At 51.1% G+C, this 19,718-nt stretch overlaps 1 protein-coding gene across 3 annotated transcripts in view; it reads right to left on the bottom strand.

Annotated features, from left to right (window-relative positions):
* Positions 1-8,626: 8,626 nt before the first annotated feature.
* The window catches only part of LOC127488352 (uncharacterized), a 374,426-nt gene continuing 363,334 nt past the window's right edge, over positions 8,627-19,718 (bottom strand). For 2 of the 3 annotated variants that reach the window (XR_016227169.1, XR_016227167.1), the window contains exon 4: positions 19,227-19,256. The gene's annotated coding sequence lies outside the window, so the exon portion shown is untranslated. Of the gene's footprint in view, positions 9,018-19,226; positions 19,257-19,718 lie in introns of those variants that run through there. The other variant, XR_016227164.1, reaches the window with a different exon arrangement.

The raw sequence follows: 19,718 nt of genomic DNA, 5'->3' as shown, positions 1-19,718 counted from the left end.
ATGTGTTTGTCATTTGATCTATTGAGCTCTTCATTTCATTTTGATTTCTCTTCACTATCACACTTTCCTGTTCTACTAGTTTCTGTGTTTCATTTTGATTCTTCCTTAAAATTTCATTTTCACGAGAGAGATTTTCAATCCTGTCCAATAAGGATTTCTGTAGTTCAAGGATTTGCTTTTGAAAACTTCTAATTGTTCTTATCATAAATTTTTTGAAATCCGTATCTTGCATTTCTTCTATCTCATCATCTTCATAATCTTGGTTTGGGGTGTTTTGTTTATTTGGAGGCATCATAATGTCATCGTTGATCTTGTTCCCTCGATTTCTGTGTTTATTGCTTGGCATGGTTAATTCTGTTTCCCTCACTGTGAGGTTTTTTTTTTTATTATTATACTATGTCCGTGTTAAGTGGACTGCCTGCTGTTGGAGGAGCCTTGGAGGCTTGAGATGGGTGTGGCCTGAGAGCTCTGCTTGGTTCTTCCTGGTTAAGGGTGTGCAAAGGTGACACCCTCAGGTTATGCGTGGTAAATCTCTATTTATTTATTCATTTATTTTATTTTATTTTATTTTTTGTTCAGGAGGTAAGTAATACTGCAAGACTGAGCAGAATGGATGGTATTTAGCTTCCGCTGGCTTCTATCCAAAGAGTCTGTGCAGGCTCAGTTTCTCCTGCGTACTCCCACTGGGTTGCATAGGCTACTGAATTGTAGCCTTAACTCTCCCCTTTTATTATGTATATCCCTGCTCTTTGTCTCTTGCTTGCCTTTGCAAGGCTGGCGGAGAGTGGAACTTGTCTGTACCAGTATGCCTCCAACTATTTATTTATTTATTTATTTATTTATTTATTTTTCCTTCTCTCCTGTCGTCAGTCTGTTGGACTTTCCCGCTTCAAAACCCGCGTCCCTCAAAAATTCTGTCTGCCGTTTCCCCGCCAATGTCTCCAGTTACTGAGCTCACTTGCCCTTCCAGTGCCGATGTGTGGACTCGGAGCCCTGGGCGTCCCTCCTCTCCCCGCTGGTGTCTTTGTCACACAGACTCCCCTTCCTGCACTGGTGCTCAGACTCTGCGGCTCCCGCGGTTCGGCTTCCACGTGGTGGGCGACCTTGCTCTCCCAGTAGGTCCTTTGAGTCACAGCGAATAGCTCCAGAAGAGTTTCCTCTGCAATTTTTTTCCTGATCCTTTTTCTGAGGCTACCGTAACTCAGCTTTTATTAAACTAAATTTTCCCAGACTATCGGTGTGTGCCCTCACTATTCCGCCATCTTGGCTCCACCCTGAGAATCGAAATATAGTAATTTTCAAGGTTATCCCTTAACCACTGCAGAGACATTAGGACAGCTTTGTCAGTGAAGTGAGATGAACAAAGCAAATTGGTATAATCCTCTCCTTGATACCCCAAATTTTCCTTCTCACATTTCTGGAGAGAGACAGGGATTCACCCTTGGTTTTCCATTTAGTGGTACCCAGACTTCACCTGCATTGGAGGAGGCTGAGAGAAAGTGAAGTGAGAAACCCACCTTGACCCCCATCAGGCTGTTGTTGAGGTTTGCACTTAATCCAATCTGCCTCTCATTGTGGCCTTCTAAGAGTGCTGAAGAATGTGCCCTCTGCTCAGATTTCACTTTCATCTGTGTGAGTGATAGGTTATATGGAGTTCTCCATCTTGTCCCATCCAAGTGTTCCAGCTACTTTCATACATATTTACATTTCCTGCAGGACAAGATTTCCTCCTCTGAAAGGAGGAGGATGATCCACTGTGTCCATGCACCACCGTTTGTTTATTCCTTCATCCGTCAGTGGATGCCGAACTTGTTTCCATGTCTCAGTTGGTAGGGATAGTGCTGCAGAAAACATGGCAGCATATAGATGTTTCCATCCCAGTTTCAGTTCTTCTTGCGATTCGTCCAGAATCAGGATACTGGGTTGTTCTCAGTGGAATAAGGCAGTCAAAGGAGGGCCAGTCCTCTGTGATTCTACTTAGACACACAGGTGGTGTTCCAGCTGCCAATCTCATAGAAACAGAAGAGGGGTCTTGCTCTGAGCTGGGGATAGACATGGAGATTTGGTGTTCACCAGAAATAGTTTCAGATACATAGGAAATGAGCATCCTAAATATCTGCTCCTGAGCATATATTTTCATTGACTATGTTGTCTAGATAGTGGATGTCGTGTTACCTTTTTGTCCCACAAAAATAAAAAAAAGTCAGACTGTTCCTGGACAGAGAATGATGATAGTCGATAATTGCAGGAGTACTACATTCAAATATCAAACTGTATGTTCAGGTGATTTCCAAGACAGAAATTTCAAATTATTTAAGAATTAAGAAATTAATAAATGTCTCATTAAATTTGTCATTTTCTTTTTTTTTTTTTTGGACAGGCAGAGTTAGACAATGAGAGAGAGAGATAGAGAGATAGAGACAGAGAGAAAGGTCTTCCTTTTTCCTTTGGTTCACCCCCCATGTGGCCCCTATGGCAGGCACACTGCTGCTGGCGTTTTGCAAATCCGAAGCCAGGAGCCAGGTGCTTCCTCCTGGTCTCCCTTGAGGGTGCAGGGCCCAAGGACTTGGGCCATCTTCCACTGCACTCCTGGGTCACACAGAGAGCTGGACTGGAAGAGGAGCAACAGGGACAGAAACCGGTGCCCCAACCGGGACTAGAACCTGGGGTGCTGTCGCTGCAGGTGGAGGATTAGCCTAGTGAGCTGTGGCACTGGCAAATTTGTCATTTTCAATAAGTAATTATAAGCATACAAGATAAGATTTCTATGGTTATTGCCATAACTATACACACAAAAATGTACTTATGCTTTTCCAACCTGCAGTCCTCATGGAAGATTCTCACTCCTTCACGCTGCATGCATAAAAGAAGTCCTGACACTCTAGACAGTTCCTGGAAGCAGAAGGTGCTCAGCACAGGTGTGTTGTAGGGAGGGGCCATGTAGCCTGGTGTCCACATTGGAATACCTGGGTTCCATTCCCAGCTCCAGCTGCTGACCCCAGCTTCCTGCTGATGCAGACCCTAGGAGGCAGTGGTGATGGCTGAGTAATTGTTTGCTGCCTCCCACATGGGAGACCTGCTCCCAGGTCTCAGCATCAGTCCAGTCCCTGTCACTGTGGACATTGAGGAGAGAAACCAAGAGATGGGAGTTCTGTCTAGCTGTGTCTCTGTCTGTATCCCTCCAATAAATACTCTTTTCTAAGAGAAACATGTGGTACCTCCTGCTCCCACTTCTGGGTTGTTTCCCTACCTGAATAAATGACAACTCCACCCATATCCCCCAGAAGTTTCTGGAAAAGCCCAGGGCTTTCTGAGGGCCCCAGCAGGAAATTTTCCACAACAGATCTTTGCAGTATGAGCAGTGCTCTCAGGAGGAAGCTGTGGCGGTTGAGAGTGGTTATGGCAGGAAAGGCTCAAGCATGGCCGTGGGTCCCGCTCAGCCTGATCCCACAGAGGCTCTGATGTGCCACTGGGACCACATGACACGTTCTTGAGCCTGGGGGGTCTCTCGGGTTTCTCTTCCCCATCAGTCTCAGGTTGGCTGTGGGGGAGATCCTGACCCAGTTCTCTGAAGGTTCCTCCAGCTCCTTCCCTAGCTGGTGGCTGAGTCTCCTGTGGAGTTCCTGTTGCCTGGCCAGACCCCTCAGGTGCCTGCCTCCTGGCAGTCCCTTTGTGAGACAGTTTCTTTCCTGGGTTTCTCTGTTCCCCTTTGCCTCTGAAGCTGCCATGGAGTGAGGACTCAAGGCAGCCACTGAATTTCAAAGCCCATGAATCCAGTAGCTCTGAAGCATTGTGTGCCCTGTGAGCTGTCCAGATCACCAGGGGTGATGGGAATGGAGGCAGGCAGGCAGGAGCTGAGCAGGGAAGAGGAGGTGGGTACTTTCCAGGGGGCAGGGGCCAGGGGCAGAGGAGGTTCAGGCTGAGGAAAGAAGGCATGGGGTAGGAGGATGCAGAGGTCAGTCAAGGACGTCTCCACCCAAGAGAGAGGCAAGGAGTGGGGGGCCCTCTCCTGGGAGGAGGAGGGGGAGAAAGGAAAGGTCAGAGGCCCTGATGTCAGTGACCAAACTTCTCCTTCCTGGGGTGTTTCCTGTGTGACGTCCTCAGAAGACCCCGAGTCTCGCCCCTTGGGCTGCCTCCTCACTGGGTGTGGGAAACTCCCCCAACCAGAGAACTCCAGGGAGGTTGCAGATTAAATAAGAGACTAAAAAAATGAGACCAAGCAGGATGTCTGATTGACAATGAAGATGTTTATTGAGAGTTTATTGGATGCAGGGGTGGGGAGGGCCAGGATATCAGGGAAGGGGTAGAAGGAGAAGCCCTTTCCTGGGGTCCTGCAGCTTCCAGACCCCATAGGTGGATGAGAGTTGGTCCCTAAGGACAGTGTGCAGGGGCCACGCTCTTCTCCGTGGTTTTCCCCTCATGGGTGACCTGGCGAGTGAAGCGGCTATGTGATGTCCACTGTCCATGTGACAGGCTGAGGAAGTTCTGGCCATGTACTTGTTGCTCTGTTTGGAGGGCTGGGTGGTGTCCACACCCTGGATGATGGTGGCTCCATCTGCCTTCCAGGCCACCGTCACTGTGCCTGGGTAGAAGTCACTGATCAGACACACCAGGGTGGCCTTGAGCTCCTCTGAGGAGGGCAGAAACAGAGTGACCAAGGGGGCGACCACAGGCTGACCTGCAGGGACAGAGGGATGTGACATAGCAGAGATGGGTCTGGGTGTTGGGGAGCTCTCTCACAATGCAACCATCTGTCCCCATCCTCCCCCAACCCCCGCCAGGGACCATGCTCCTTTCTCTTCCCCTCCTGCCCATCAGCTGCCCCCTCCCAAAGCCCTTCCAAGTCTCTCCCAGTTGAGTAGACCCTGCTCATCCCCTCTGCAGCCTCAGCTTCCCTTCATAACTGGGCAGCCTTGCTCCTCTCCGGTCCCCAGAGGATGAGATTGGAATCTGGCCCTGACCTGCTGAACCCCAGCCCCAGCCAAGGCCTCCACTTCATTCTTTCAGTGCCTGGAGACTCCTCTGAACAAAGGTCCCACCCTCCCAGCAGCACAGTCAGGGCTGTGTGGGGACGGCCCCAGCCTGTGCTCGGCATGTGAGGGAGGGTCCTGAAGCCTCCTGCCCCCTCAGGCTCTGTCCCAGTGAGGCCCCCCTCCCCGCCCAGTGACTCACTTTTGCTTTGGCTCCTGGGAATGCTCCCCAAACCAGGGCAGAGTGACCCCCATGGCTGCCCCAGCAGCCTCTCATTCCACCCAGCAGCCAGAGCTTCTCTGAGCTGCCCTCTGCTCCCCCTTCCTGGGCCACTGGGTCTACTGTGCCCTTCAGGGAAGGCAGGAGGCCAGGCCATGGTCAGGGGAGACATGGACCCCAGGGGCTCCAGATCTGCTCCTTTGTGACTAGCCCTGGGCTCTGGTCACCTCACCCAGTCTGTCCTGTCCCTCAGTGTCCCTGTGTCCTCATGGCCCAGCAGAGGCTCAGATAGCACAGCCTAGCAAGAGTCAGAGCCCTTTCCACCCTCTGCTGGCCCTCCCTCAGAGGGATCCTGTGCCTCTGGGTGCTGGGGTCACAGCCCCAGCCATGCCCCTGGGCCTCCTGGGTGCTTCTCCCAGCCTAGATGGACCTCAGGCCCTCAACCCAGACCCTGGAGAGTCAGGGGCTGTCTCTAATGCCTGCTAGAACCTCTGATCAGAACCAGTCTCTGCCCCTTCTCAGGGACCTGCCTTAGAAGAGGGAAGGAGCCCCTGTCCCTGAGCAACCCCTCGCCCAGGTCCCCAGACCTGGCCATGTCCGAGTGTTGGGATAGGAAGGCTCCTGCTGCTGGGATCCTTTCTGTGAGCTGTCCTGAGACCACCTACCTCTCCCAGAACCCATGGTGAAAGGCAAGGACCCTAAAGCTGGAATGGGCAGAAGGGCAAAGCCCCCAGGGAGAGAAAACAGACTTTGCACAGACAGCAGGAGGTGGGATGGCAGGGAGAGGCTTGGAGAGCCACTTACATGTGACTGAGAGCTGGGTCCCACTGCCAAAGATATACCACCATGACTGAGACTCAGACCAAAACCCGTGGGGCCAGCACCTGGGGCCTGCCTCTTGGGGGCCGGGCTGGAGCAGCAACCTGTGGGGCATTACAGGCACAGGCTCAGCAGGCAGGGCTGCATTCTTGGCACAGTGCAGGTGGCTGGGCAGCCCCCCTCCCCCGAGTTCTGTCACCCTGTCCAAGGCAGCCTTGGAGTGACCCCAGTGTGTCCTTCCTGCAAACTGTGTTGACTGTGCAGCTGTACACAGCAGGAGCTCAGAAAATCACAGTGATGTATCCCTCTCAGTTGACCAAGGGATGTGGCCTTATTTTAGGGTCTGTAAGTTTTCTCATATCCCTAGACAGGGCCATGTCTGACTCAAAGCATTTATGGAGACACCCCTGCTTTGGTGTCTGCTCATGGAGATGCAGATCCACCCCACCTCATCCATGAAGCCTCCTCAGACCATACTTTGCAGCTGTTGATTGCTCTGTGCCCAGGACGTCCATCCATTTGTCCAGCATCTGTGTATTCACGCAGCCACCCTTCATCCACTTGTCCATGCGTCTGCTTAAATGTCTACATGTTTAGTCATCTGTCCTTCCATCCACCTGTCATCTGTACATCCATGCTGCCTGCACCAGGCACTGTCTTCTCACCCTGGAGACAGGGCAGTGGCCCCCGGCTCTCATCTCTGTTTCTTTCTGAAATATCTCAGGTCAAGGTCAAGAAAGTCCTTGTCAGGGTCAAGTCTGAGGTTCCTCTCCAGTTCTCTCCAGGATGCGACACAGGGTCTGCCCCTTTTCTAGTGCTTCTCTTCCCCTTGGTATCTGAGACTACCCACTCTTCTCCTCCCTGGCTTCCCGTTCTCTCAAGCCCCTGCCCCCTGGGTCCCAGACCACCACCCTGGGTCCTCCTCTGCCATCTTGCCGTGCTGTGGACCCCCACTCTGCCTGTGTGGTGAGATCTAGTCTCTCCCAGCTGCAGGCCCTCTCCTCAGCTCCTCCTAAATTGCCTACTGCCCATCTCCACCTGGAAAGCGGTGAATGCTCTCATTCAAACTTGGCCACCTGCCCCACTCAGGTCTTTGTCTTCCTCTGGTTATAGGGCACTCACTTTGGGGGGATCCTGGGGTCACCTTAGACTGAGTCACCTCACCTCCAGAATGAAATGGTTTCTGTGTCTGAGACGGTTGCATCTGAGCATTCCTCACTAAGTTAAAACAGGCACAGAATCATTAAAAAACAACAAACTTGCCTTCTGTTATCCCAAAACCACAAGAAGCCTGGGGCATTACCTTTGCTGTTTCACATAGGAATATAGCATTGAGTTATTGGGGACATCAGATTAGTTGTGTTCCAGCTTAGACGATGGGCCAGTGAGAGGTGGTTGGTTTTGTAATGAAAATGGAAGGCTTTTCTGGGGCTGTTAAGAAAAATCTTTAAACTTATAAGAATATAACATAATAAAATTAAGCACTATAGAAATGTATTTTTAAAGGGCAATACATATTTATCTCTCCATCTCTCTCCTATTATATAATGCTACTTCTACTTTTTAATTATAGTAAAATATACAGAGCATAAAATGTACTCTTTTGCCCATTTTTTAAAAGTGCAGGTCAGTGGCATTAGGTACATTCACACTGTTGCGCAACTGTGACCACCATCTGCCTCCAGAATTTTTCCATCTTCCCAAACAGGACGTCTGCATCTATTAAACAATAACTTCCCATTCCTCTTCCTCTAGCCCTGGTACCTCTACTTTATTTTCTGCCTCCATAACTTGTCTACTCAGGGAACTCAAGTAAGTGCAGTCATACAGTATTTGTCTTTTTGTGTGTGGCTCATTTCTTTTAGCATAGTGTCTTCAAGTTTTATCCATATTATAGCAGATTTTTGACATTTTTAGTATCTATTCATGAAATTGTTTATTAAGTGATATAACACTTAACAAGTTACAACCTATTTAAAAATAATACAAAATCAATTTCTCAAAGGCACAGAAACACCTTCCTTCCGTTCATTGGTTCACTCCCCAAGACATGGCCACTGTTGTAGTCCAGACTCATGATCTAAAGAACAGAACGGTGTTCAATGCACCACACACAGCACCCCACAGGCTTCTCCCTCCCTCCCTCCTTCTCTCTCACACACACATGCACACACACACACATGCACACACATTCTTATCAATTCTGCCTGCCCTTCCCCAGCTGTATTAAAGTAGGATCCAAACTCAAGTAATATGTATTTACAGTATACAGTGCCATGTTCTGATACATTCAGACATTGTGGAGTGATTACATCAAGGAAGTCACATATCCATCATGCCCCAGAAACCTTGGGCCTCACTGAAGTCTCCGTGCTGTGCAGTAGCTCTCGCAAACTCATTATCATGGATTTCATCCAGGGGCCAGTAGGGGAGTCACCACTGGGAGCACAGGCCAGGCCCCTTCACCCTCTTCCTAGGCTGAGCCCCTGGGCCCTGGGACCCTGTACTTTGGTATCGGGTGGGTGGCAGGCAGTGAGGAGGGGGGCCAGGAGTGACCTCGCAGGCCACTGGAAATCTCCAAGCTCCCTGTCTTCCCCTGGAGGTGAGATTGGAAGTGCTGCCAGTTCTGCTCACTCCCCAGGACCATGGTTGGTGGTGCAATACAATGGATGTAAAAGTGGGCTTTTTGTCAGCAAGTTTTCCTAAGTTTCTTTCTCAATTGTGATCAAGCATAGGTGACAAAATTTCCATCCTGACCATTTTGTTAAAGATTTATTTATTTATTTACAATAAATTCAAGAGTTAATTCAGAGTTACACAGAGAGAAGGAGAGGCAGAGAGAGAGAGACGTCTTCCATCTGCTGGTTTACACCCCAAGTGACTCTGATGGCTGGAACTGGGCCAATCCAAAGCCAAGAGCCTGGAGCTTCTTCCAGGTCTCCCACATGGATGAAGGGGTCCAAGGACCTGGGCAATCTTCTACTGCCTTCCCAGGCCACAGCAGAGACCTGAATTGGAAATGGAGCAGACAGGACTTGAACCTGTGCCTGTATGGGATGCCGGCACTGCAGGTGGTGGCTTTACCCACTACACCACAGCCCTGGCCCCCACTGACCATTTTTTAATATTTATTTATTTTAGAGGGAGAGGGAGAGAGAGAGAGAGAGAGAGAGAAAGAGAGAGAGAGAGAGAAACTAACTAAGGTTTTCTACCTGCTGGTTCACTCTGCCAATGGCCACAACAGCCAGAACTGAGCTGATCCAAAACCAGGAGCTTCTCCCAGGTCTCCCACGTGGGTGCAGGGTCCCAACACTTGGGCCATCTTCTGCTTTTCAAGGCCATAGCAGAAAGCAGAATTGAAAGTGGAGCAGCTGGGACTTGAACCGGCACCCATATGGGGTGCCAGTGCTGCAGGCAGAGGCTTAGCCCACAACACCATAGCACCAGCCCCATCCTGACCATTTTCTAAGCCTGCACTTCAATGGCATTAAGTCCCCTGACATCACTGGGCAACCACTACCCCCACCAACCTCCAGAACTTTTCCTCCTGTGAAGCTAAAACTCTGGACCCACTCAACACCAGCTCCCCGTTCCCTGGCCACCGTTCCCCCCTCTGTCACGTTATGAAGCTGGTGGCTCAAGCCCCTTGTACAAATGGAAGCATGCACGGTTTGTCCATTGAAAGTGCTGCATGTATATCACAGACAGGAGCCACCCATGATGATTTTAACCAGCTGGTGTGTGGCTGGTGTAGCTTAGGTGAAACCATTAGCCACCAGCAAATGAATGGATCTCCAGTGACACCTCAAGTGCCACTCTTCACATTTGCATTGCAGCTCAGAGAAGGTTGTGAAGTCAGCTCAGGCTGGTTGCAACCAGAAAAGTAGGTCCCTGGTAGCAAGGGCTGCTTCGCTGGATGTGGCTCCAGTTGTCTAAATACATAGAGGGGCTGGGATGTGGGTTTATTACTGGCTGTTAGTTTTGTGTTGGTTGGTTGGCTCTTGATTTTGATGGGACACTCCTCTCCTGTCTACTGGTTCAGTCCCTGAATGCCCAGAACAGCTGGGGCTGGGCCAGGGCCAAAGCAGGAAACTTAATCCAGGTCTCCCATGTGGGTGGAAGGCACCCAATTTTCTTTTTTTTTAATATGTAAGATTTATTTGACTTGAAAGTCACAGCTACACAGAGAGAGGAGAGAGAGAGAGAAAGAGAGAGTGAAAGAGTGAGAGTGTCTTTCATCCACTGGTTCACAATCCAGATGGCCACAATGGCCAGAGCTGTGCTGATCTGAAGCCAGGAGCCAAGAGCTTCTTCCAGGTCTCCCAAGCGGGTGCAGGGGCCCAAGGACTTGGAACATCTACTGCTTTCCCAGGCCATAGCAGTGAGTTGGATTGGAAGTGGAGCAGCCAGCTCTCAAACTGGTGCCCATATGGGATGCGGCACAGCAGGCATCGGCTTTACCACAGTGCCACAGCACCAGCCCTGCCCCAATTTTCTTTAGAATTTTTTTTATTTATTTGAAAAGCAGAGTAACAGAGAAAGAGAAATAAAGTGAGATTTTTTTCCACCTGCTGTTCACTCCCCAAATGGCTGCAACAGCCAGGACTGGACTAGGTCAAAGCCAAGAACTAGGAACTCCATCTGCACAGGTCTCCAACAGGGTGGCAGGGGCCCAAGCACTTGGACCATCTTCTGCTGCTTTTCCAGGTGCACTAGCAGGAAGTTGGATAGGAAGTGGAGCAGCTGGGACTTGATCCAGGGCTCACATGGGATGCCAGTGTCACAGGTAGGTGGATGCTTAACCACCTGTGCCATAACAATGACCCCAGCACCCAATGTCTTTAGCCATCTTCACTGGCAGGAAGCTGAAATCAGGAGCCAGAGCCAGGTTTGAATCCAGGTTTTCCAATGGGGGATGCAGGTGTCTGCCCCACTAAGCTAAACGCCTGCCTCCTAACTGGGAATATTCCAGAGGAAAATCTTTTGTAGAACACTGTCCTGGCACCTTTCTCTGAAGGGAGGAGGGAACCTCCACTGTGATATGGCCTTCACTAAACAAGTTCAGAGTTGGTGAACTCAAGGGACTTCCATAGCCTAGACAGCTCATAGCAAGAGTCTTGGGTGATTGCTGATGTCATAAATAAGAGTGCCAACTGTTAAATCAACAACGGGAGTCACTGGGTACATGCTCCCCATGTAGGATCTCTGTCCTTAATGTGTTTTACTATGAAACTTAAAGACAACACTACTAGTCGAACAATACCCTATACCTTGTATGGTTGTGTGAGTGCAGCCTGTTGAAATCTTTGCTTAGTATATACTAAGTTGATGTTCTGTATATGAAGGTAATTGAAAATGAAACTCAATGAAGGGCGGGATGGGAAGAGGGAGTGTGAGAGGGGAGGGCCGAGGGAGGGAGGGAGGGAGGTTGGGGGGGAGAAGCCACAATAATACAAAAGTTGCACTTTATAAATTCACATTTATTAAATAAAAAAAAGGAAATGGCAAAAAAAAAAAACACACTGTCCTGGGACAGGCTAGCTCAATTACCCTTAAGAGTCCAAACTGGTTGCAGATCCACTCTTGTATGAGGAAAAAGTTCACGGGAAAATGCAATTAAAAGATAAGTTTATTGTGGCATACACACAAACACACACAAAATCACTGAAGCCCAAGCAGTTTTTCCTATGAAGCTTTTTTCATGAATTTTGTGAGGCTCCCTTGGGTGAATGGGTTTCAGGGTGGTTTTGTTGTTGTTTTTCGCACCAAAATAAACTTACCTTTGAGTTTCACTTTCCAAGGGCTTTTTTTTTTTTTTTTGGACAGGCAGAGTAGACAGAGACAGAGAGAAAGGTCTTCCTTTGCCGTTGGTTCACCCTCCAATGGCTGCCGTGGCTGGTGCGCTGTGGTTGGTGCACTGCGCTGATCCGATGGCAGGAGCCAGGTGCTTCTCCTGGTCTCCCATGGGGTGCAGGGCCCTAGCACTTGGGCCATCCTCCACTGCACTCCCGGGGCACAGCAGAGAGCTGGCCTGAAAGAGGGGCAACCGGGACAGAATCCGGCACCCCGACCGGGATTAGAACCCGGTGTGCCGGCGCCGCAAGGCGGAAGATTAGCCTAGTGAGCTGCGGCACTGGCCCAAGGACTTTCTGAAGTGCCCTTGTATTTTACCATTGACTGATCTGGAGTGCATCCTTGAGACTCCCACCACTTGAGGTTCTGTCTGTCCCCGTCCACTCAGGCCAATGCTGTCCCAAAGGCTCATCCGTCCCTTTGAAGCTCTCCCCAGCCCCCACACCCAGAATGAATTCTGTGCATCCCACATGCCCCTAGTGGGGCAGCCATCCCAGATATCCCCTGGCTCATGTCCAGCCATGACCACTGGATGCTGTAACAGACAAACTCCCTGTTAACCACATGTGGATCCTGAGGACCACAAGGAAAGTCAGAACCCATGGGCTGATGGGACTGTGCTTGGATCCCTGTGTCCCACAAACCCTGAGGGCCAGGCATTGCATCCTGGAGGGTTTGCGGTCATCAGCGAGATGGGCAAGGCACTGACCAGTAACAGTGTGTGGGTGCCCTCAGAGACATCCTATAGGGCATGGAGAGAGCTTCCAGGAGGCTTGTGACCCAGCCCAGCCCCCCCCACTGCAGTGCTGGCCCACTCCTGACTCTGACCTTAGCCTTGGAGCCTGGGCCAGGGTTACCCCCAGAGGTCTGTGCTGAAGCTGCTTCCCACACTTGCACCCCCATGTGGGTGTGATACCACTGCCCACAGCATGGGAGCCATGATCCCTGCCTCCCCACACCTCTCAAGGCCAGGACAACCCCCAGTCTTGGGGAGAAGAAGGGGCCGGCCCTAAACAGCACTGCTGGCTGCTCTGATGCCCCTGTGCTTGCCTGCCATGGCATCTCGGGCAGACATGACCACCATAAGCCACATCCTCCCTTGGTTGAAAACAGAACTGAGTCTGGCTGGGTCCTGGAGAACCTCCAGGGCCAGACCAGTCCTCCCCAGGCTGGTGCAGCCACAGCTCTGGCAGCCCAGGCCCCTCACCCCCCTGGCGCAAGCTGTGCCAAGGGCTAGATCCAGACCCACACAGAGGAATACGGGTCCTGAGCCTCTGTGCAGGGTCCCTGCCACCTCACCAGAGCCTTCCAGGTCCCTGTGGCACCCGCACCTCCTGCCCTGCTCCCCTGTCACAGCAGCCCCTGCCAATCAGCTCCACCTCACAGGCCCAAGCTTCCTGCTAATGCAGACCCCTGGGCCAGGGGTGATGGCTCAAGTAGTTGGGGTTCTGTCGTCCATTTAGGAGACCTGGATTGAGCTCTGGGTGCTGTTGCAGGCATGAACCAGCAGGTGAGAGCTCTCTTCCTCTCTCGCTCCATCTGCCTCTCAGATAAAGAAATCAATAATAACAGAGGTTGCAGAACTCGAAGGTAATTTACCTGGTACCGCAAAATGCATGTTGTTGATCCAAACGTACCTCATTGCTTTTGGGGAACTGTGACCCCAGATGAGGGTTGCTTTCCCCCAATGGAAAATTTCTGTTGGAAACCGAAGTTTCTGATGCCTACAGTGTGGGGCCTCCTAACGTGAAAGGCCTGACCGGGGTCTGGCATCGCAGCGTCACAGAGACGGGGGAGCTGTGTCCACGCTGCCCGAGAGGACACGTGATTGGCAGTGCTGGCTGGCCCGGCTTCACACTCATGCAGCAAGACCCTGGGGAGCGAGGGGCCACCTTGCTCAGCTGTGTGTGTGTGGAAGGGCGATGCTGGGGGTGGGGGGCCTCTGTGCTCCTTCAGTTCTGGCCGATTCTAGGATGACTTTCTCAGGCAGAAGTCAAGGCTGACCCTCCCAGCCCCACCCCCTGCAGAGCCTGAATGGGCCTTGGGGGTGGGGTGGGAATGGAACTCCAGGAGACCCACAGTGACCCAAGCAGCCTCATCCAACTTCCCCTGGGCCCTGCCAGGACCCCCTGCCCCCAGGGAAGAAGAGACCACGACCCTCAGTGCCACCCTAATCCCTCTGACAGCAGTTGACTGTGGCCTAAACCTGGGTCTGGCCTGCAAAGAGCTAAAAGTACAAGCCCCAGAGACATCTGTGGCACCCTTGTGTGTGAGACCACCTGCAGAGGGTGAGCCGAGGTCTCCCAGGTGCCCATCTCAGGAGCCACCATGACACACACACATGCACAGGCCACACGCGGTATGCATGGCCCTGGCCTAAACCCCGACCCTCCTGCACCCCAGCGGTCCCAGACAGCTGGTGCCTTCAACCAGAGCAGGATCTCCGTGTTTAAGTCAGAATGTGAGCATTAAAAGCAAACACAAGCACACGACAAATAAAACTTCGTGTTAACCTCTCTGCTATTGGACGGAAAAGCCCAAGACCTTAGCAGGCTCCCAGGCCCCCTGGACCACTCTCCCCGCTCTTCCTCCAAGCTACTGGTCCCTTTGGTCACAGAACATTCCTGCAGTGCGTGCCTTTTCAGCACCTGGACTGCCCGGCTCTCATCTGCCCCCTGCAGGCTCTTCTGGGGTATGGCATCCCCCAGAAAGCCCAGGCTCAGGGGCAGTGCCCTCCGCGGCCCTGCACAGCTGCTCCTAGCACAGCGTTCACCTAAACTTCATCGTTCAGTTTCTGTAGCCTCACAACGTACAGGCCTCCCTCACCCAGGGCAAGGGGCACGGTCCCCACATTCTTAACTATTTGTCCTGTGTCCCTTAAGGGAAAAAATACTCAGCTGCCCACCTCCACCATATGCAACGATGGGTTTTCAGACACATGCTAATAACAAAGCCAAAGAAATAGAAATGAATGGAATGTTTAAGTTTGTCTTTAAATATTTGTGTTTTATTTGAAAGGCAGAGAGAGGGAGGGAGCTTCCATTTACTGGTTCACACCCAAATCCTGCCACCCCACCCCACCAATAGCTGGGGCTGAGCCAGACCAAAGCCAGGATTCCACAACGCAATCCCAGTCTCTCATATGGATGGCAGGAACCCAACCACTTGAGCCATCACCTGCTGTCTCCTGGGGTGCACATTAAGAGGAAGCTGGATTGGAAATAAAGGAGCCAGGATTTGAACACCATGCTCCCACATACGGAAGGCAGACAGCATAATTGCTGCCCCAAATGCCATCCCCCCAACAAAAGGGATTTTAAAAGTGCATTCATAAACCCAAAGTGAGGGGACCTTAGCAACATACAGGTGCAGAGAGAGAAATCCGCTACGTCCAGCTGCCTAGGAGAGGCACTTCTTACAGTGGTGTCGACATCACCGGGGACATGGACAGTCGAAGAAATTCATCAGGGAGAGACGGAATCCTGGCCCTGTGGCTGGATGTGAGCCCTGTGAGCCAGCCCCAGGTGTCTCCACGGGGTCCCTGAAAGCAGCCTCCTGCCCTCCTGGGGGACACCGCTGGCCCTGGGGACCAGTGGCGGGGATAGGTACTCCTGGCCCTGTGTATGTATTGTCCCAGTAGCTGCTTCCTGCTTGCCCCACTGTGGTGTCAGCAGGCCCCGTGCAGCTAGTGCTCCCTCACTTGAACAGATGTTCCCCTGCCCCTGACCCACAGCCGCCACCTCAGTGCCAGCGATATGCCAATCGTTGCAGACATCTGGAACATTCTTTTCCTTTCTCTGTTGACCTTCTTTGTGCTTCTGCCATCTCTCAAACTATAAACCAAAATAAATCCATTTTTTATAAAAATGATTTATTTATTTGAAAGTCAGAATTACACAGGGAGAGAAGGAGAGGCAGAGAGAGAGTGAGGTCTTCCATCCACTGGTTCACTCCCCAGTTGGCTGAAACAGCCAGAGCTGTGCCAATCCAAAGCTAGGAGTGAGGAGCTTCTTACAGGTCTCCCATGTGGGTGCAGGGGCCCAAGGACTTGGGCCATCTTCTACTGCTTTCCCAGGCCATAGAAGAGCTGGATCAGAAGTGGAGCAGTGGGCTGGCACTGTGGCTCACTTGGTTAATCCTCTGCCTGCAGCGCTGGCATCCCATATGGGCACCGGGTTCTAGTCCCAGTCGCTCCTCTTCCAGTCCAGCTCTGTGCTGTGGCCCAGGAGGGCAGTGGAGGATGGCCCAAGTGCTTGGGCCCCTGCACCCACATGGGAGACAAAGAAGCACCTGGCTCCTGGCTTCAGATCAGCACAGCGCTGTCCATGGTGGCCATTTGGGGAGTGAAGCAACAGAAGAAGACCTCTTTCTGTCTACAACTCTACCTGTCAAATAAATTAAAAAAAAAAAAAGTGGAGCAGCCAGGACTCGAACTGATGCCCACATGGGATGCCGGCACTGCAGGTGTCGGCTTTACCCGATGCACCACAGTGCCGGCCCCAAGCCTACTTTCAGATTTCTCCAGAGCACCTTTGTCCCCTGCAGTCACCACACAAGCAGGGATGCCACAAGACTGGCAGATTCTCAGCAAAAGCCTTGGAGGCCAGCGGTGAGAGGAAACATTGAAGCTGCTGGAAGAAACCATCCTTGAAAACTGAAGGAGATGGGGCTGGTGCTGTGGTGCAGTAGGATAGCCCTCCACCTGCGGCGCCGGCATCCCATACGGTTCATCTTCTGATCCAGCTCTCTGCTATGACCTGGGAAAGCAGTAGAAGATGGCCCAAGTGCTTGGGCCCCTGCAAACACGTGGGAGACCCAGATAAAGCTCCTGGCTTCAGATCAGCGCAGCTCCAGCCATTGCAGCCATCTGGGGGAGTGAACCAGAAGATGAAGACCTCTCTCTCCATCTCTAACTCTACCTCTCAAATAAAATCTTAAACAAAACACTGAAGGAGAGGCACGGGACTTGTGATGCGGTGAGTTAAGCTGTCACTTGGGTGACCAGCTCAAGTCCTGGCTGCTTCACTTCTGATCCAGCTGCAGGCTAAAGCCTTGAAGCAGGCAGCACATGATGGCTTCAGTGTTTGGGCCCCACCACCACCACCACTCATGGGGGAGACCCAGGCTGAATTCCTGGCTTCAGCCTGGCCCAGCCCTGGCTGTTGTGCACATCTGAGGAGTGAACTAGCAGATGGAAGGTACTTTCTCCCTCTCCCTCTCTTCTACCTTTCACATACCTAAAAATAACCTGTACAGACGGACGGGGGCTGCTGCCGCCTTCCGATCGCTACAGCTCCAGATTGTGTGACACGAGCACTGATGGACTGACAAAGCCTTTTGTCTTTTGTTCCCTTAAAGAAGCTGTGAGCAGCTAAAGGGGCATTCTGGCTGAAATCCATGGAGGACAGACTCACTAAAATATGTGACTTAAAATGCTGTTTTGTGAAAATTTTGAAATGTTCAGCTTTCCTCTGAAGTGCCTTAAGTAGATGCCATTGTCATATTAATGGTTTTTAAATTATATGTTTCTAAAAATTTGAGAGGCAGAGCTACAGAGAGAGGGAGATGGAGAGACATCTGCTGCTTCACTCCCCAATTGGCCACAACAGCCAGAGCTGGGCCAATCTCAAGTCAGGAGCCAGGAGCTTCCTCCAGGTCTCCCACATGGCTGCAGGGGCCTGAGCACCTGGGCCATCTTCCACTGCCTTCCCAAACCATTAGCAGCGAGCTGGATCAGAAGTGGAACAGCTGGGACTCAAACCAGCACCCATATGGGATGCCAACCCTGTAGTTGGCAGCTAAAATAACTTTAAAAAATTACCAGAAAAACTGGTTAATAGAAACAATATAAAATGAATTCTGATACTAATAGCAAAGTATGTGGTGTGGGGTAAGTTTTTATTTTCTATGAGGTTATAATTGGCTCAAAATATGTTGCTCTATCCAAGTCTTGTGATAATCATAAATGGAAACCTATACTAGATACAAAAAAGATAAGGCTAATCAAGTATATCACTACAAAAAAATCAAATCACAAAGATATCAAGGGGCTGGTGCTGTGGCGCAGTGGTTTAACGTCCTGGCTTAAAGAACCAGCATCCCATATGGGCGCTGGTTCTAGTCCTGGCTGCTCCTCTTCTGATCCAGCTCTCTGCTATGGCCTGGGACAGAATAAGATGGCCGAAGTCCTTGGGCCCCTGCACCCATGCGGGAGACCCAGAAGAGGCTCCTGGCTCCAGATCGGCACAGCTCTGGCCATTGCGGCCAACTGGGGAGTGAACCAGCAGATCGAAGACCTCTCTCTACCTTTCCTCTGTGTAACTCTTTCAAATAAATCTTAAAGATATCAATAAAGATGACAAAATAACTACAAAACAGATTTAACTAAATGAAAATACAGCAGTCAAAACTCTGGGTTGACACGCGAGGGCATTGCGGATGGCGTCGTGAAGAGATGTGCACCCTGCCCTATGCACAGCAGTTTTGTTCAGTGAGCAAGACGTGCAAACAACCCAGATGTCCATCAGTGGGCAAATGGAAACAGAACATGTGGTTTAGACACAAAGTGCAATAATCAGCCTTTTAAGAAAGGGGGGGGGAATCCTGTCATTTGTGACATGAATGAACCCAGACGATCATATTTAAGATTTATTTGAAAGGCAGAGTCACAGAGAAGCAGAAGCAGAGAGGTCTTTTATCCACTGTTCACTCCCTAGATGGCTGTAACAGCTGGAGCTGCGCTGATCCAAGGGCAGGAGCTTCTTTCCGGGTCTCCCACATGGGTGCAGGGCCCAAGGACTTGGGGCATCTTCCACTGCTTTCCCAGGCCACAGCAGAGAGCTGGCTCAGAAGTGGAGCAGCCAGAACTTGAACCAGCATCCACATGGGATGCCGGCACTACGACAGCTTTACCCGCTATGCCACAGCACCAGCCCCAATAGAGGGTAGTATTTTAAGTAAGATAAACCAGAAAGCACACATAAATGGACCAAACTTGCTCTGCCTCTGTGGCTTCCTGGGTTCTACTATTTCTCCATGTCCTCACCTGTTGGGTAGGGCTTCACTAAGCCATCGACTTGGAGAGCAAAAGACACAGTGGAATTTGTACCACAGCATCAGCCAACTTAATCTACACCTGCTGCTGTAACAAAAAGCCTGATCCATGAACAGAAATCTGAGTTCTGGGGCTGGGGAGCCCAATCTAGGCACCAGTAGATGCTGTCTCTTTGAAGAGTCTGCTTCCAAGATGGCACCTCGCCGTGTGCCCCAGAGGAAACCAACACATCCCCACATGGCAGAAGGGCCCAGCTGGGACCCTGAGGTCCTTTTATAAGGTCATCAGTCCCATTTATGAGGGTTCTTCATGATTTGATCCTCTCCTAAAGGCAGCCCCTCTTTGGAAAAAAAACTTGAAAATCAGAGTTATATGGAGAGGGAAGAAACAGAGGTCTTTCATCCACTGGTTCACTCCCCAAATGGCCACTACAGAGCTGGTCCAGACTGAAGCCAGGAGCTTCCTCCAGGCCTCCCACAGGGGTGCAGGGGCCCACGCATTTGGGCCGCCTTCTACTGCTTTCCCCAGGCACATTGGCAGGGAGCTGGATTAGAAGTGGAGAAACCAGGACTCAAACTGGCATCCATAGAATATTGTCTCTATAGACAGCAGCTGAAGCCTCCAACACAGCGCCGGCCCCCAAGGCAGCCCCTCTTAAAATGCTTCACATTGGTGATCGACGCACTAAGTTTGGGGAATACCTTCATACCACGGCACCAGTGGAAGTGGTTCCTTTTGATAACATGATCACAAACATACCCATGTTCACTAAGTGATCCATTCACTGTGGCTCCCTCAGCCG

The sequence above is a fragment of the Oryctolagus cuniculus genome, chromosome 21 (genome assembly GCF_051225735.1).
Source record: "Oryctolagus cuniculus isolate XC-2025 breed Fujian yellow rabbit chromosome 21, ASM5122573v1, whole genome shotgun sequence".
Classification (NCBI taxonomy): Eukaryota; Metazoa; Chordata; class Mammalia; order Lagomorpha; family Leporidae; genus Oryctolagus; species Oryctolagus cuniculus.
Note: the sequence above shows the minus strand (reverse complement) of the source record. Positions and strands in the feature narration are given on the sequence as shown.